We start from the raw sequence: 14,465 nt of genomic DNA on the forward strand, positions 1-14,465 counted from the left end.
TGCAGATTTTTCAGGAGGGAAATAACGGCCAAGAAAAGCTTCTACCATCTTTTCCCATGTGGTAATCGATGCTTTAGGTAATGAGTGTAGCCACTGCTTCGCTCTCCCTTTGAAGGAAAATGGGAAGGCTCTCAACTTGATGGCATCATCCGTCACCCTGTTTATCTTCAGCATATCACACACCTCGACAAAGTTCTCTATATGACTGTTCATATCCTCATCTGCCAAACCATTAAACCGTGTGGATTGCTACAACATGTGGATGAATGTCGGGTTTCAGCTCGAAGTTCTGAGCTGTAATCGGGGGATGCACAATGCTCGATTGTGTCCCCAATACTGAAGGTCTGGCATAATCGGATAATGTCCGCTGCTTCTCATTTTGTTCTGCCATGTTTTCAGATTCTTCTACTTCCAAATCAGCTAGATTAGACTGTTCTTGCACAAGTTCTTTCCCTTTTTTCTAAATATACGTTCGAGATTGGGATCTCCTTCAATTAGTATGGAGGGGTTCCCTCAGATCATAACCTGGAGCCGCACCCAAAAAGAAAGAAAAAAAATCAGAACGATGATAGAATAAGAAAATATGAAATAGAATGAATAAATGAATAGCTAAGAAAACAAAGTGCAAAGTATCTCTAAACGCCTACTCCCCGTCAACGGCGCCAAAAACTTGACACATCCGTATATGCGTGTAAACCGCAAGTGCACGGGTGTCGAAGTAATAATCCTAGATGAGTAGGTATTCTATCCAAAGAGAGTAGAGAATAAAGACACTTAAGTTGTTTCTTAACTAATGTGGAAGATGAATAGTGATAAGTGTGACAAAATATGAAATAACGAAAATAAAAACAACAAGATAGAGGGCACAAGTAAAGAAGAAGGTATGGCAATCGATAAAGATGGGGTACCCGGATATTGATCCGCCTAGGATAATCGTTTCAAGTGCAATAAACCTATATTATACTTCCTAATTGATGCAACAATGAGTCATGGAAATCCTTAATTACATGATCCCAAATCTAAGGTCGACCATGCCTAACTCTATACATGTCCCGGAGGAGAGATTGAATAATCTCTCAACCTCACACTCGCATAGAATTGCAATAAGCTCTAGCGATTCCAAGTGATAAACCCTATTCCTATGTATAGACCTAACCCTTTGGTCCAGGTGGAAGATCCCTAGCCACAATTAAGCCCTAGGTGCTAAAATTACTTCAACGCTTCACTCCGTTGCACTCGCAACTAAGCCCCAGCGGAAGGTCATCCCTTAGCCTATTCACTCTACTATGGCCGTAAAGAACTCTTGGAACATGGAGGTAGGATAGATCACATCGGAGGGAAAAAGGGACACTCCGCTATCTCTCGACTCACCCTCTCAACCCTCTCCAATCTAGCTTTGTCTAACTCTCATGGTGTGTCACTCACTTACAAGAGTTACCAAGAAGAACTCTCAACCCTAGTGTCACTCTAGGGGAGTATTCATACAATCAAGTCTCCAAGATTGGAACTCACAATAAACATCAATTAATTGAAAGCATAATAAAGAGGTTCAATGAAACGAATACATCCTAGGGTTCACAAATACCCAAGTACCCACTAGGGGTTTAGCTCTCCATGGAGCTAAATACAATCAATGAAATCGAATGTAAAAACAAAGCATATATAGAAAACCCCCTTGTTAGTCATGGCGATGGTCATGTGGAGGGTCCTCTACTCATCGCAATGGTCCCTTTGTTCGGCCTAGGATACACCTCGCCAGATTGGTGCCGACGAAATCTTTCCCACTAACCTTCTTCCAAATGGCGCATGATGTCAGAGCCATAGAACCTCTCCAAAGCCTTAGCTAATACCTCTCCAAACCCTAGCCGTCATCCTCTCTCAAGTTGGGGAAAAGATGGAGAAAAGAATGCTGAAATCGGGGCTGAAATCGGCTTTTAAAGGGCTGGAATCGGGAATCCACACGCCCATATGGGCACCCCTGTGGATTTTTCACACGAGCGTGTGGAATTTCCACACGCCTGTATGGATTCTCTGTTTTGTTGTTTTCTCGGCAGGCTGTAAACAGTGTTGCTGCAGTATTTTTGCTAGAGTGTTTTCTACAATACCCTGCTATAGTACCAGCCTGAAATACTCCCGAATCCATACTTTCATCAAGGTAACGCAAATGGGCACACATTTACGTCGTGGATCTCCTTGCTTCTTTAATAACGGACATATTGGTAGAGATCTTGTTCTATATGCACAAGTCAGAATGATTGAATGTGACTGCCCTTGTGTCCCTCCAAATAGTTGTGGTAACTGGAGTACGAGGAGGTTGGCACACATTCCTGCATCTAGAACCCGACCTATGTCTTCGCATTTGAACCTTAGCAAGATTTCCTCCAAATTAGTGCATTACGACCCACATTGTCTTCTTTCTCTCATAATCATCCTCACAACCCTACCTGCATGAAAGTAACATAAATACACCCATATTAGCGTTAAAACCCGAGAAAAGTAATGCTCAACATAAGGAAAGAACGCTTCGCATTCTTATCACACAAGCACTTATCAGAGACCTCTCACATCAAAGTAACAAATCATGCAATGTAGATCAATCACAAAGGTCAATAGCACATGCAAGCAATGAAATCACAAGGTTAAAACTCAAATCAACTCGGATTAACTAGAAACATAAAGCAAATCAATACAAAAGAATAGATCTTAGGGTTCACATGCCCAAGTACCTACTAGGGTTTAGCCGTCCATGGGAAAAGTTACAAAACAATGGTTAATACAATGAAAAGCAACAAAAACCATAGAGAAAACCTCCTTGAATTCGTGATGATTAGCCTTGATGGGTAGTTAAACATCTTGAAGGATTCCTCGCCGAAGCTAGGTCATCGGTGGTTTCCTGAGTGCTATGACGGCGAAGGAGACTATCAAAGTTGGTGAAGAACACCCTCCAAATCGGCAAAGATCTCCTCTCCAAACCCTAGCCGTCTCACCCCTCAAGAGACGCACAAAAAATGGAAAAGAGTAGGACAAAATGGCTATTTATAAGCCTAAACCGGCGCCTGTCATGTGCCCCCAAGTGCCCATATGGATTTTCCACGCGCCCGCGTAGGTTACAGAAATTTCCACGCGGGCGTGTGAACAGTAATTTTGCTATAGTATTGTTGTGGTAAAATTGCTACAATACTTCTCACACACGCGGTCCAAACATTCTCCTCTTGAGGCCGCATAGTCGGGCACATGATCATGTGGTAGGCTATACGAATTTCTTCATCGACGCGTCTTTGAGAGATCTTGCAATCTTCACAAAGAGAAGGAACATGAAGATGTGACTGCCTTTGTGCCCTTCCAACTAGTGAATTGACTTGAATCTCCTTGGAAGTTGGCACACATTTTCACATTCATGAACTTCTCTCATGTCTTGTTCTTTGAATTGCACAAGAACTCTCAACATTGTGCCTTTATAGCCGATCTTTGCTCCCTTTTAATTCTCCAAGGCATTCACAACATAATTGTAAAAAAGAACACCAAATGCATAATATGAGACATAAACCATGGTAAAAATGATGTCCAATACATGTAAAACTTATATAAAAATATGTCTACTCAAGCACTTATCAGTGCATTATTTGGATTTGCAAAAATCTTGGTTTCTTGTAATGTGCATTTAAATATTAAAAATAACTTTCATTTCTGAGATGTAAATGATTTTGAATATATTAATATTTCGAGACTGTATGAATTATAAAGATTTGTAAACTTATCCTTCTTTTTCCAAATGCTCTTAGGAAAATGGTTTCTATTCTTGAAATGCCTTCTATAGCACTTGAAAGCAATGTTTGGATCTTAACTGAGTTGATTCCAAGAATTAGCCAGAATCTTCCACTTGTGTTGGAATTTTTATTCTTGAATTGTATATTCTAAAGTTATTGAAAATAATGTCTTTTCGGAAGAAAATATATTTTTTATGATTTACTATGCATTTGTCATTTCCGTGTGGAAGTAGCAGATATTTTGTTGATTGATTATTGTCCTGGTTATGGACTCCTCATTGTGAGATATGTGTTTATATTATTTGGTTGGTGACATCTACTGCAGTAGGCAGTCTCCACGGCTAGCCTTGGAGAGGTGGCATGGAAGATGGGCAAACTAGTTATGTCATTTCAAGTGGGAGCATAGAATCCTCATTTGAATATTCATCGGGAAGTTGGGGTCACCACACGGTCAATTGATTGGTCAATGTCAAGGGCATGAGTATCTTGATGGCTCTGAACTGAGCCTCGTCCATGGCAAAGGTTTAGAGAAATTTCAAGACCACTACTTGCTGGGTGTAGTTGTGAGTTGGGTATTTTCAAGAGTTTGTTTTTTTTCATACAGTTAAACTTTTAAAACCATATTATCAATTTAGTGTTGCTTGAGACATTGATTTCATACTTTAAAATATTTTTTATTTTCATGCAAGGAAGTTTGAATTATGGCATTCAACATAATTTTATTTATCGTTTGTTGAAGCATTGTACAAGTTGGAATTATTAAACATTGTGTTGTGCAACTTCTTGACTTTTAAATTGTGAAAAGAAAATGATTTTTGTATGCTATTCATGTTTTCATAAAACATTGATTTCTTGAGTAGTTTTGAAAAAGTGATGTTTATTTGAGTAAAAACCTGGCTTTGATCAATTGATAATTTATAAATGCTCTTACCAGTGTATGTTATTCTTTGTGAATTAAGTGTTACTCTACATTTGTTGTTTTCTTTATTTTTGGTCTTGGTAAACTTTTAAACCTTGTTATTGTCATATTGTTTATATTTATTTTTAAAATGTATGATTTTATAGTTCCATGCTAGTCCCCGCACTGACTAACCAAGTTACTCAGCCCCTCTTTCCTCTTCCCAGGAGTTAGTTCAGCGCAGCAGTGTGGACACGTCGTGCTTGGCTAGAGTCTATCTTAAGTGTATATATTCAAATTTTGTGTATGAATATTTCTAGTCCATGGCATGTATTAAGTGGGAACAATTAGGGTGTTTTATTGATTTAATTGTACTAAATTCCTCTCCTTGAGAACCATTGTAATTGTTGTCATCTAAGTATTACATGAGAAACCATACTCAGAGTTGGTTTGTATTGTGATTTTGTATCTTGAGAAGTGAACTCCTATGTTTCCCTATCTTTACATTGTCATGTTGGTCTTTTTTAAAGAATCGGTTGTGTAAATATATTATTGAGTTTATCCCTAGTTGTTATAGTGAATTTGTTCATGTAACAGGTTAGGCTTACGATGACCCAAGATTGAGGTAGGATTTAACTTTCCTTGGATTGTTGTGGCGGTATGTCGTGTGCTAGACCCGCGGGTCAGGGCATGACATCACTACCTAGAAAATAGTGTAGATCCCCAAGCTCCTTAATAACAAAGTCTGCTTTGAGTTGTTTTAGAAGAGCATAAGTAGTAGTAGAGGAATTACTGATCACTGACTATGATAAGTGCTTGTGTATAAGTATTACGAAGTATACTTTTCTTACATCGGGCATCACTTTTATCTGATTTTATGGCTCATTCGTGTGTATTTGTGTTCTTTTGTGCATTTAGGATTGTGGAGACAAGTTTGGAAGAAAGGAAGCAAAAATAGATCATGGACGCAATTGTTGAGCAAACTCTTAGACCTAACAAGGATCAATGCACAAGTTATGCTCATAGACATGTGGGTGTGTGCCAACTTCCAAAATGCTCAAGTGAATATACAAATTGGAGGGCACAAAGGCAGTCACATTCACATGTTTTGATTTGTACAATATTATCAAGAGCTTCATCAATGTACTTGAAAGCAAGACATGACGTGATCTACCGCATGGTTGTGTGGCCCAACTCGACGGCCTCGATGAAGAAAATGAAGTCGGGAGTATTGTAGCGAAAGCACTATAGCTATTTACTGTAGAAAATACTTGTAGCAAAATCACTGTATCAGTTACTGTTCATAGTGTGCAGGAAAACAAAAACTTAAAATCCACACGGCCATGTGGAAATTCCACACGCTCATGTGGATGCCCAATTTTAGCCCTATAAATACCCCTTTGAGGGTTTTATTTGGGGATCTTCTTCCTATCTTTTGCCTATCTTTTGGGGAGAGCTCGGCTAGGGTTTGGAGAGGTTTTTGCTGGGTTTTTGGAGCGTTCCTACGGCATTCAACATCAAGTTTCTTTGGAGAAGAGCTATTTTGGGAGCTTTCGTTGGCATTGATTCGACAAGGTGTACCCTAGGTTTGATAAAGGAGTTATTGTAGAAGACGAGGAGGCTTCTCAAGACCATTGACACGGACGACAAGGGGGTTATCTCTATGGATTGCTTGCACTTACTTTTGATTTCATCTTTGCTCTTATATTGCTCCATGGAAAGCGAAAACCCTAGTGGATGCTTGGACTTGTAAACTTTAGGATGATTTTGTTACATTGACTCTTATTATATTTCCTTCAATTAATGTTTTTTAATTGAGTTTCAATCTTGTGTGCTTGTTGATTTGATTTTCCCTTAGAGTGACTGATAAGTACTTGTGTATTAGTGATACGAAGTATTCTTTTCTTATGATGAGCATTACTTTTCTCAGATTTTATTGCTAATACATGTGTTTTATGTTCTTTTGCGCATATAGGGTTGTTGAGCCAAATAGAGAAGAAAGAAGCTAAAGTAGATTGCGAATGCATTATGTTGATGGAATCTTGAAATGAACACACGAGAAGACACAAGTTATGCCCAAAGACATATAAGTGTGTGCCAACCTCCATTATGCTCGATGGAATATGAACATTGGAGGGGCACAAAGGCAGTCACACTCATGTGTTCTGACTTATGCAAGGCTAGCAAGATTCCCATCAAATATGCTTTAATTGAAGATGCAATGCGATCTACGGCATAGAAGTGTGCCCATTTATGTTGCCTTGATGAAGAGTGTGGATTCAAGAGTATTTTTTGGCAGGGTAATATATCAGGTACTGTAGCAAGTTACTGTTCACACACCGCTGAAAATCGAATTTCTGCAAATTCACATGGGCATGTGGAAATTCCACATGCCTGTGTGGATGCCCGATTCTATCCCTATTTAAGTCATGATTTCATCCCGCTTTCAGAATCTTTTCCCCATCTTTTGGCCTATTTTTCTCCACATTTGGAGGCGCCTGTTGCTAGGGTTTGGATAGGCTTTGGCTAGGCTTTCGGAGAGGTTCACGGCCTTTGACACCACATTTCTTTTGGAAGAGGGTTATTTGGGGAACTTTTATGTGCACCGATCCGGCGGGGTGTACCCTAGGCTTGACAAGGACCTTTGAAGAAGACGTGGCCACTCCTCATGACCATCGACAAGAACACCAAGGGGATTTTCTTCATGGATTGCATCTCTTTACTTTTGACTACATTGTTGATTATAATTTGCTCCATGGAGAGCCAAACCCTTAGTGGGTACCTGGACTTGTAAGCCCTAGGATGATATTATTTTTTTGACCTTTTACTATGATTTCCTTAATTGATGTTTTAATTGAGTTCCAATCTTAAATGCTTGTTGAGTTGATTTTCCCTTAGATTGACACTAGGGTTGAGAATCCATGTTGGTAATCCTTATAAATAAGTGACACACTATGAGGGTTAGACAATGCTAGATTGGAGAGGGTTGAGAGGGTGAGTCGAGAGGTAGCGGAATGTTCCCTTTCCCCTCCGATGTGATTTACCCTGCCTCTGCATTCCAAGAGTTCTTTGCGGTCATAATAGAGTGACGTGCTATGCGACGAACTGTGTTGGGGCTTAGTTGCGCAAGCAACAGAGTGAACCGTTGAAATAATCCTTAGTATCTAGGGCTTAATTGTGATTAGGGGTCTTTCACCTGGACCAAAGGGTTAGATCTATATTAGGGAATAAGGTTTATCACTTGGAATCCCTAGAGTCAAAAGCAACCTAGCACAGTGTGATGTGTTGAGACTGAGAGATTTCTCCACCGGGACATAGTGTAGGGTTAGTCACGGTTGACCTTAAGTTTTGGGACCGTGTGTTTAAGGATCTCCACAACTCGTTAGATATCAGTTAGGAAGTATAATGATTGGTTTTGCACTTGAAGAAATAGTTCTAGGGTGAGCAATGTCCAGCTGCCCCATTTATCGTTGATTGCATCTCCTATCTTTTATTTGCGCCTCTTTCTTCTTTTCTTATCTTTACTTGCATTGATTTGTTTTCACATCACCATCGACTCATTTTCATTCTAGTTAAATAACAATATTTGTGTTTCTAAGCACTATTCTCTAAGGATTCGACTATCCTCTCACCGGGTATTATTACTTCGACAAACCCGTACACTTTGGTTAACACGCAAAAAGGGTGTGACAGTGACACTAGGGTTGAGAATCTATCTAGGTAATCCATTTGAAGGGGTAACAACTTCATTAGGGTTAGACTTAGCGAGATTGAAGAGGGTTGAGAGGGTGTGTCGAGAAGTAGCGGAATGTCCCATTTTCCTTCAGATGTGATTTATCCTACCTCCATGTTCCAAGAGTTCTTTGCGATCGTGATAGAGTGAAGTGCTAAGAGATGAATTCCACTGGGGCTTAATTGCACAAGCAATAGAGTGAAGTATTGAGTAATCCTTAGTGCTGGGGCTTAATCGTGATTAGGGTCTTTCTCCTAAACCAAAGGTTAAATCTATATTAGGGAATAGATTTTATCACTTGTAGTCCCTAGAACCTCAAGCAGTCCCTTACAGTGTGAGATGTTGAGAGTATCCCTTTCGGCAATGGCATAGTGTAGAGGGCTAGTCACGGTTGACCTTAGGTTTGGGATTGTATGTCTTTGGATTTCCACGACTCATTAAACTTCAATTAGGAGGTATAATATTAGTCTTGCACTTGAAACAATAGTCCTATGGTGAGCATTGTCCAAGTACCCCATTTTACCATTGATTACCTCTCTTTATTCCTCTTGCTTGCTCTCTTTCTCTTTTACTTTTCCTTGCATTAATACCTTGAATCAAATCACAAATTGGTTTTCTCTCTAGCTAAATAGCAATACTTTGTGTTTCCAAACAACTATTCCCTGTGGATTCGACTACCCACTCACTAGGGTATTTTATTACTTCGACGACCCGTACACTTGCGGTACACACATGCAAAGGGTGTGTCAGACTACTATTATATCATCCACATATATAAGCATGTAGATAGTAATAGATTAACTCTGATAAATAAACAAGGTGGTATCAGCTTTGGATGTTGCAAATCCTATTTGATACAGCTTATCATTGAGTCTTGATTACCATGTTCTAGGGGCCTGCTTTAGTCTATAGTTAGCTTTATCCAGTTTACAAACATAATTCGAGATGTTGAGTATCCATGAAGCCAGGAAGTTACCTCATATATACTTCTTCTTCTTCTAAATATCCATGTAGGAAGGCATTCTGAACATCTAATTGCTTGATTTGCCAACCCTTTAACACTGCTATGGACATAATAAGGCGTATGGTAGTGGGTTTAACTATAGGGATGAAAGTGCCTTCATAGTGTAACCCATGCCTTTGCTTGAAACCTTTAGCTACTAGCCTTGCTTTGTATCTTTCAATCTCACCATTAGCTTTCTTTTTGACCTTAAAAATCTATTTACAATCAATGATATTGATACCTCACCTTGGTGGAACTAAGTGCCATGTCTTGTTCTTAACAAGAGCCATATGTTTGTCATACATTACTTGCTTCAACTCAGGTTGTTGGGGAGCTTCAACATGATAACCTGGTTCACTGACAATGGCATTGAAGGCTTTCAATATTAAACTGTACCATCATTGAACCGTTTTAGTTGAACAATGTTATCTTGAAGCCTCGTACGCATGGAATGTCGGTGAGAGGAAGGAAAAAGTATGTTGGTAGAGTGGCTTGCTCGCATGAATATGTAGGATTGTTGGTATTCAACTAAGCTGCAGACTCAGGTTCCAGCCTACTGTGAAGACCTTGTAGAGTCAAGGTGAACAGTAACATTAGGTGTATCATATACCACATTGTTAGAGTCATTGAAGGGATGTGGATGGGTATAAGGAAAGATAGGAAGGAGGATTGAGTCTAAATGAAGCTAAGATGGATTGTAATTTTTAGTGGCTTGCTGGAAAAGAAACAAATGTTCATCAAACACAACATCTCTAGAGATATATACTTGACCAGTAGAAGGGTGAAGACATTTGTATCCTTTATGAAGATTACTGTACCCTAGAAAAACACAACGAGAGGATTTGAATTGGAGTTTACGAGTATTATAAGATCGGAAATGAGGCCAACAGGCACACCCAAAGGTTTTTAGAAAAATATAGTTAGGTTTGATGCCACGAAGTTTCTCTAAGGGAGTGACATGAGCTATGACTTTACTAGGTAGACGGTTGATCAAAAAACAAGCGGTTTGAACCGCTTTATCTCATAATCTCAAAGGCATAGACGCATGAGCTAAGAGAGTTAGAGCAATTTCAACTAAATGTTTATGTTTTTGTTCAACTGTACCATTCTGTTGATTTGTGTGAGGACAAGAAACATGGTGAGAAATACCAGTTTGCTTGAAAAAAGTATTTAACTTTTGGTATTCCCCGCCTCAATTAGTTTGCATGCATTTAATTTTCTTGTTTAGAAGATGTTGAACATGAGATTGAAACTGCACAAAGACTTGAAACACATCACTCTTGTTATTGAGGAGGTACACCCATGTAAATTTACTATAATCATCAATAAAATTTACATAGTACTTGAAGCCTCCAACAGACACTTGATGTCACACCCACCTCTTCTACATAGGTAAATGTGGCACCCATTAGTTAAAGACCCATTTTAACTAGAAGATTAACATCCCTGTAAAGCAAAATCAGACTTACAGAACACAATTGGCATTTTTTACACAACTACATGTTCAAATACACATACAAGAAACCTAAATTCTCAAATATGCGGGTACAACAGCTGCAATATCACAACACCAATAAATAGAGAGGAAAGGAACCCACTGTAACCCTGGACTCAACTCTGATTGCCTCTATATTGGCATAAGAGATCTAGTAAGGTCTTACTCCTGCAACTGTAACACATTTCGGTTAGTTAATAGTGTCTCAATAATTTCAAATAATTAAATATAGAGTATATAAAGATAAATTGCTCAAATAAAGTTTCCAACTTCCACAAATAGCAAAATTTCGCATAATACTAACTTTAAACCATCAAAACATAAAATTCCTCATCAAATAAAATTTTCCAAAGAATATAATCTTTGTGGGAGATTGCCCTCCTAAAAGCGAAAGATGGGCTTCGTCTCCTTATCAAAATACAAAATAACTAGTAATGTAAAACAATTCTCAAATCAATGGCTTAAAAACACTCTCCGAACTAGCCGCCATCGCGGCTAGGTTGAGAACCATCAAGGTCTTCATAACCATGATGTTAGCCCACTGAGAATCCATGTGATGACCCTGAAATTCTCACATAAATGAACCCTGTCAATGGCTCTACATTCCTCTTGACCAAGGGTAAACTCAGGGTTAACCATGCCGCCTCCCATTAGGTCAGACTGTGGGACTCCCATTGCAGTGTCGGACTAATATCCATAATCATCATCAAAAACCAATGAAAGCTCAATAGCACAATACACGCATAATACCCGTAAAGTCTAGATACTGGACACCATCCCTATGCCAAGAATGAAAATCGATTCCACAAGCATTGACGGTAAAATCTTTTTAATATGCACACATGGTTTCACAAGTCATTCAAAGTCAAGGCATATGTAACCATTAAAATAAATACTTGAAATGAATAATTAAATCATATATACATGTATTTGCCACAGTTAAAACTATGAATAATTATACAAAACCAGATGTACTAATATGATTGCTATGACATAGAAAACTACAAATAAATATAAGTATCCTTTAACAATATAAATTATTAAACATAATAAAATGAAATAATTAAACAATTATTCCCAAATAGTAACCATTAAATAATTATTTAGAAATAGTAGCCACTACCACCTCACCTAGTTTCCCTTGGGTTTCTCGCTAAACCTGGAACTCTCTCAAGTTTGAATTCCACCTAACAAGAGAATGGGATAAATAAATAAAATAGGCTATTAACCGAAATGAACTCGAAAGAAAATACAAGAAATAATAACTGACTCTCTAATTAGGCCCACTTACTCCAACTGGTTCAAACCCAACCTTGCATAAACAAACTAACCTCCAGATTACACTCAAACCAACTCAATTTGTGCTAAACCCTCCCGAACCAACTTCAATTTCACTAAACAAAGTTCAATTTAACCAACCAGCCTAGAACCAATTCCAAATTCTTATACAAAATCTCTTGAACCAGTTTGATTCAACTGAACCCAATTATCCTTGAATTGGTTCACCCCGAAATCATTAGCTCAAAACCTAAACCAAGCCCAAATCAATATCAACTAATTTAACTTAGCCAAAATAATTCAAACCAAACCACAACTCATCTTGATTTGATCATACCTAGACCAAATCAATTCAATTGAAACCCAACCACATCAACTTGGTTAGCCAAACTCAACTCAAAATTTAACCATCAAGGTTCAAACCCACTTCACTTGATTTAATCAAGCCCAACTCAACTAAATCAATTAAACTCAACCAACACATTTCCAACCATTATCATCACCATCACATTTCCAACCACGTAGCCTTTGTCTAGGTGTCAAATCATGCCAATTAAATGCACAAACAGAAAGCTTTAGCTGAACCAATCAACCATTATTTTCTCTTAACTTTAAATTCTGCTAAAATTCATTTTCAGTCCCTGAAAATAAAATTTCTTCCAAAAAGGGTTCCTAAAAGTTATCAATAGTCCTTGAATTATAAAACAATGATCCAAAAAATACCCTGCCAACTTACCTCTCAGTCCTTGGTCCCCAGAATATTTCAGATCAAATTCATTTATTACTTGTAAACCCAAAATCTTCTATAAACTTTCACACTTAGGTCCTTGAGCTTTCCACTTGGGTTTCTCAATAGAATTGCTCTCTAGGATAGTTTCATTACAACTGTGATAATATCCTAAACAAAACTTTCAATAAGTATCTAAAGGTTCGGGGTATTACACTTAAGCTGGGCCCCACACATCTGAGTGAACAATATCAAGAGGTGTTACAGAACAACTAACTCGAACAAGGGAATGGTAACTAATGGCTTTTGCCTTGTTGACAAGAGTTACAAACTGACTTGTTGAATTTAGAAAAAAACAAGACAAATTGTTTGACATAAAAATTTGTTGAACTACAACAGAGGATGGATGACCAAGCCTACAATGCCAATCTTCATGAGTAACCTTAGTACTAAGAGCTTGCTTGGTGGAAGTGGAGGGATGAAATAAAGTCCTCTCTGACTTCTGCCTTTAAGAAGAGGTATCTTGGTTTCTTGGTCCTTGATGAGAAAGAAAGTAGGGTGAAACTTAAAAAAATACTTTGTTATCTGAAGCAAATCTATGAACAAATAACAAGTTCTTGTTGATATGAGGAACATGCAAGATGTTTTTCAGATGTAAAGATCGATTAGAAGTAGGAAAATGAGAGTGACCAATGTTGGTTTTAGACAAACATGCACCGTCAGCTACTTGCACCTTGTCTTTGCCCTGGTATTTTTTTCTCAGAGTTAACTTGTCAAGCTCTTTTATGAAATGATCAGTTACACCTGAGTCCATATACCAGTCATTGACAATGTTGTAGGATTTAGTCTCAGTGTTGGCAGCAACTCTGTCATCATCAACCTGGTATGGTTGATTAAAGCGGTACCAACATTTAAGAGTTGTGTGTCCGACTTTGTCACATACTTGACATACCAGCTTCTTGCCACTACTGTCATGATTTCCACCATTCTTTCAGCCATTGTTTCTGCCACGTTTGCGGCAGTGACCATGAGAAGAAAATCATCCCATACCTCTTCCTCTATTGTTTTGTAAGGCATTATTAGCTGATATCTAGTATGCAGTATTGTTGCGCTCCATATAAGACTCATAGCTCAAGAGATGAGCATAGAGGTCGGTGAGGTTTATGGGATCAGTTCTGGTACTAATTAAGGTCACCAGGGGTCAAATTCTGATCCAAGTCTAGCCAATATATAGGTGATAATCTCATCATCTTGGAGGAGATATCTAATGGCCGCAAGAGTGTCAGTAAGGTGTTTCACCTTATGGAAATAGTTTGAAACTGAGCTCTCTTTCTTTTGCATTGTAGAAAGTTGAATCTTTAATTGCATGATGTGGGCTCTTGAACATGAAGAGAAGGAGTGCTCAAGTGAGACCCAAACCTCATGAGAAGTGGTCAAGAAGTGTACCTGAGAGAGGATTTCTTCAGATAATGTTGCTAGAAGTTCGCTGAGAACCAATTGGTCTTAGAGAACCTACTGTTGGTACTTGGGATTTACCACAAGAGTTACGCCACTATCGGTGCCT

General features: G+C 38.5%; 1 non-coding gene across 1 annotated transcript; it reads right to left on the minus strand.

Moving 5' to 3' along the window:
- Positions 1 to 14,023: 14,023 nt before the first annotated feature.
- LOC120257783 lies at positions 14,024 to 14,161 on the minus strand. The gene has a single exon (XR_005535868.1). It is a non-coding gene; the product is annotated as a small nucleolar RNA Z247 (small nucleolar RNA).
- Between the last annotated feature and the right edge of the window lie 304 nt (positions 14,162 to 14,465).

The sequence above is a fragment of the Dioscorea cayenensis genome, chromosome 3, assembly GCF_009730915.1.
Source record: "Dioscorea cayenensis subsp. rotundata cultivar TDr96_F1 chromosome 3, TDr96_F1_v2_PseudoChromosome.rev07_lg8_w22 25.fasta, whole genome shotgun sequence".
In the NCBI taxonomy this organism is placed as follows: Eukaryota; Viridiplantae; Streptophyta; class Magnoliopsida; order Dioscoreales; family Dioscoreaceae; genus Dioscorea; species Dioscorea cayenensis.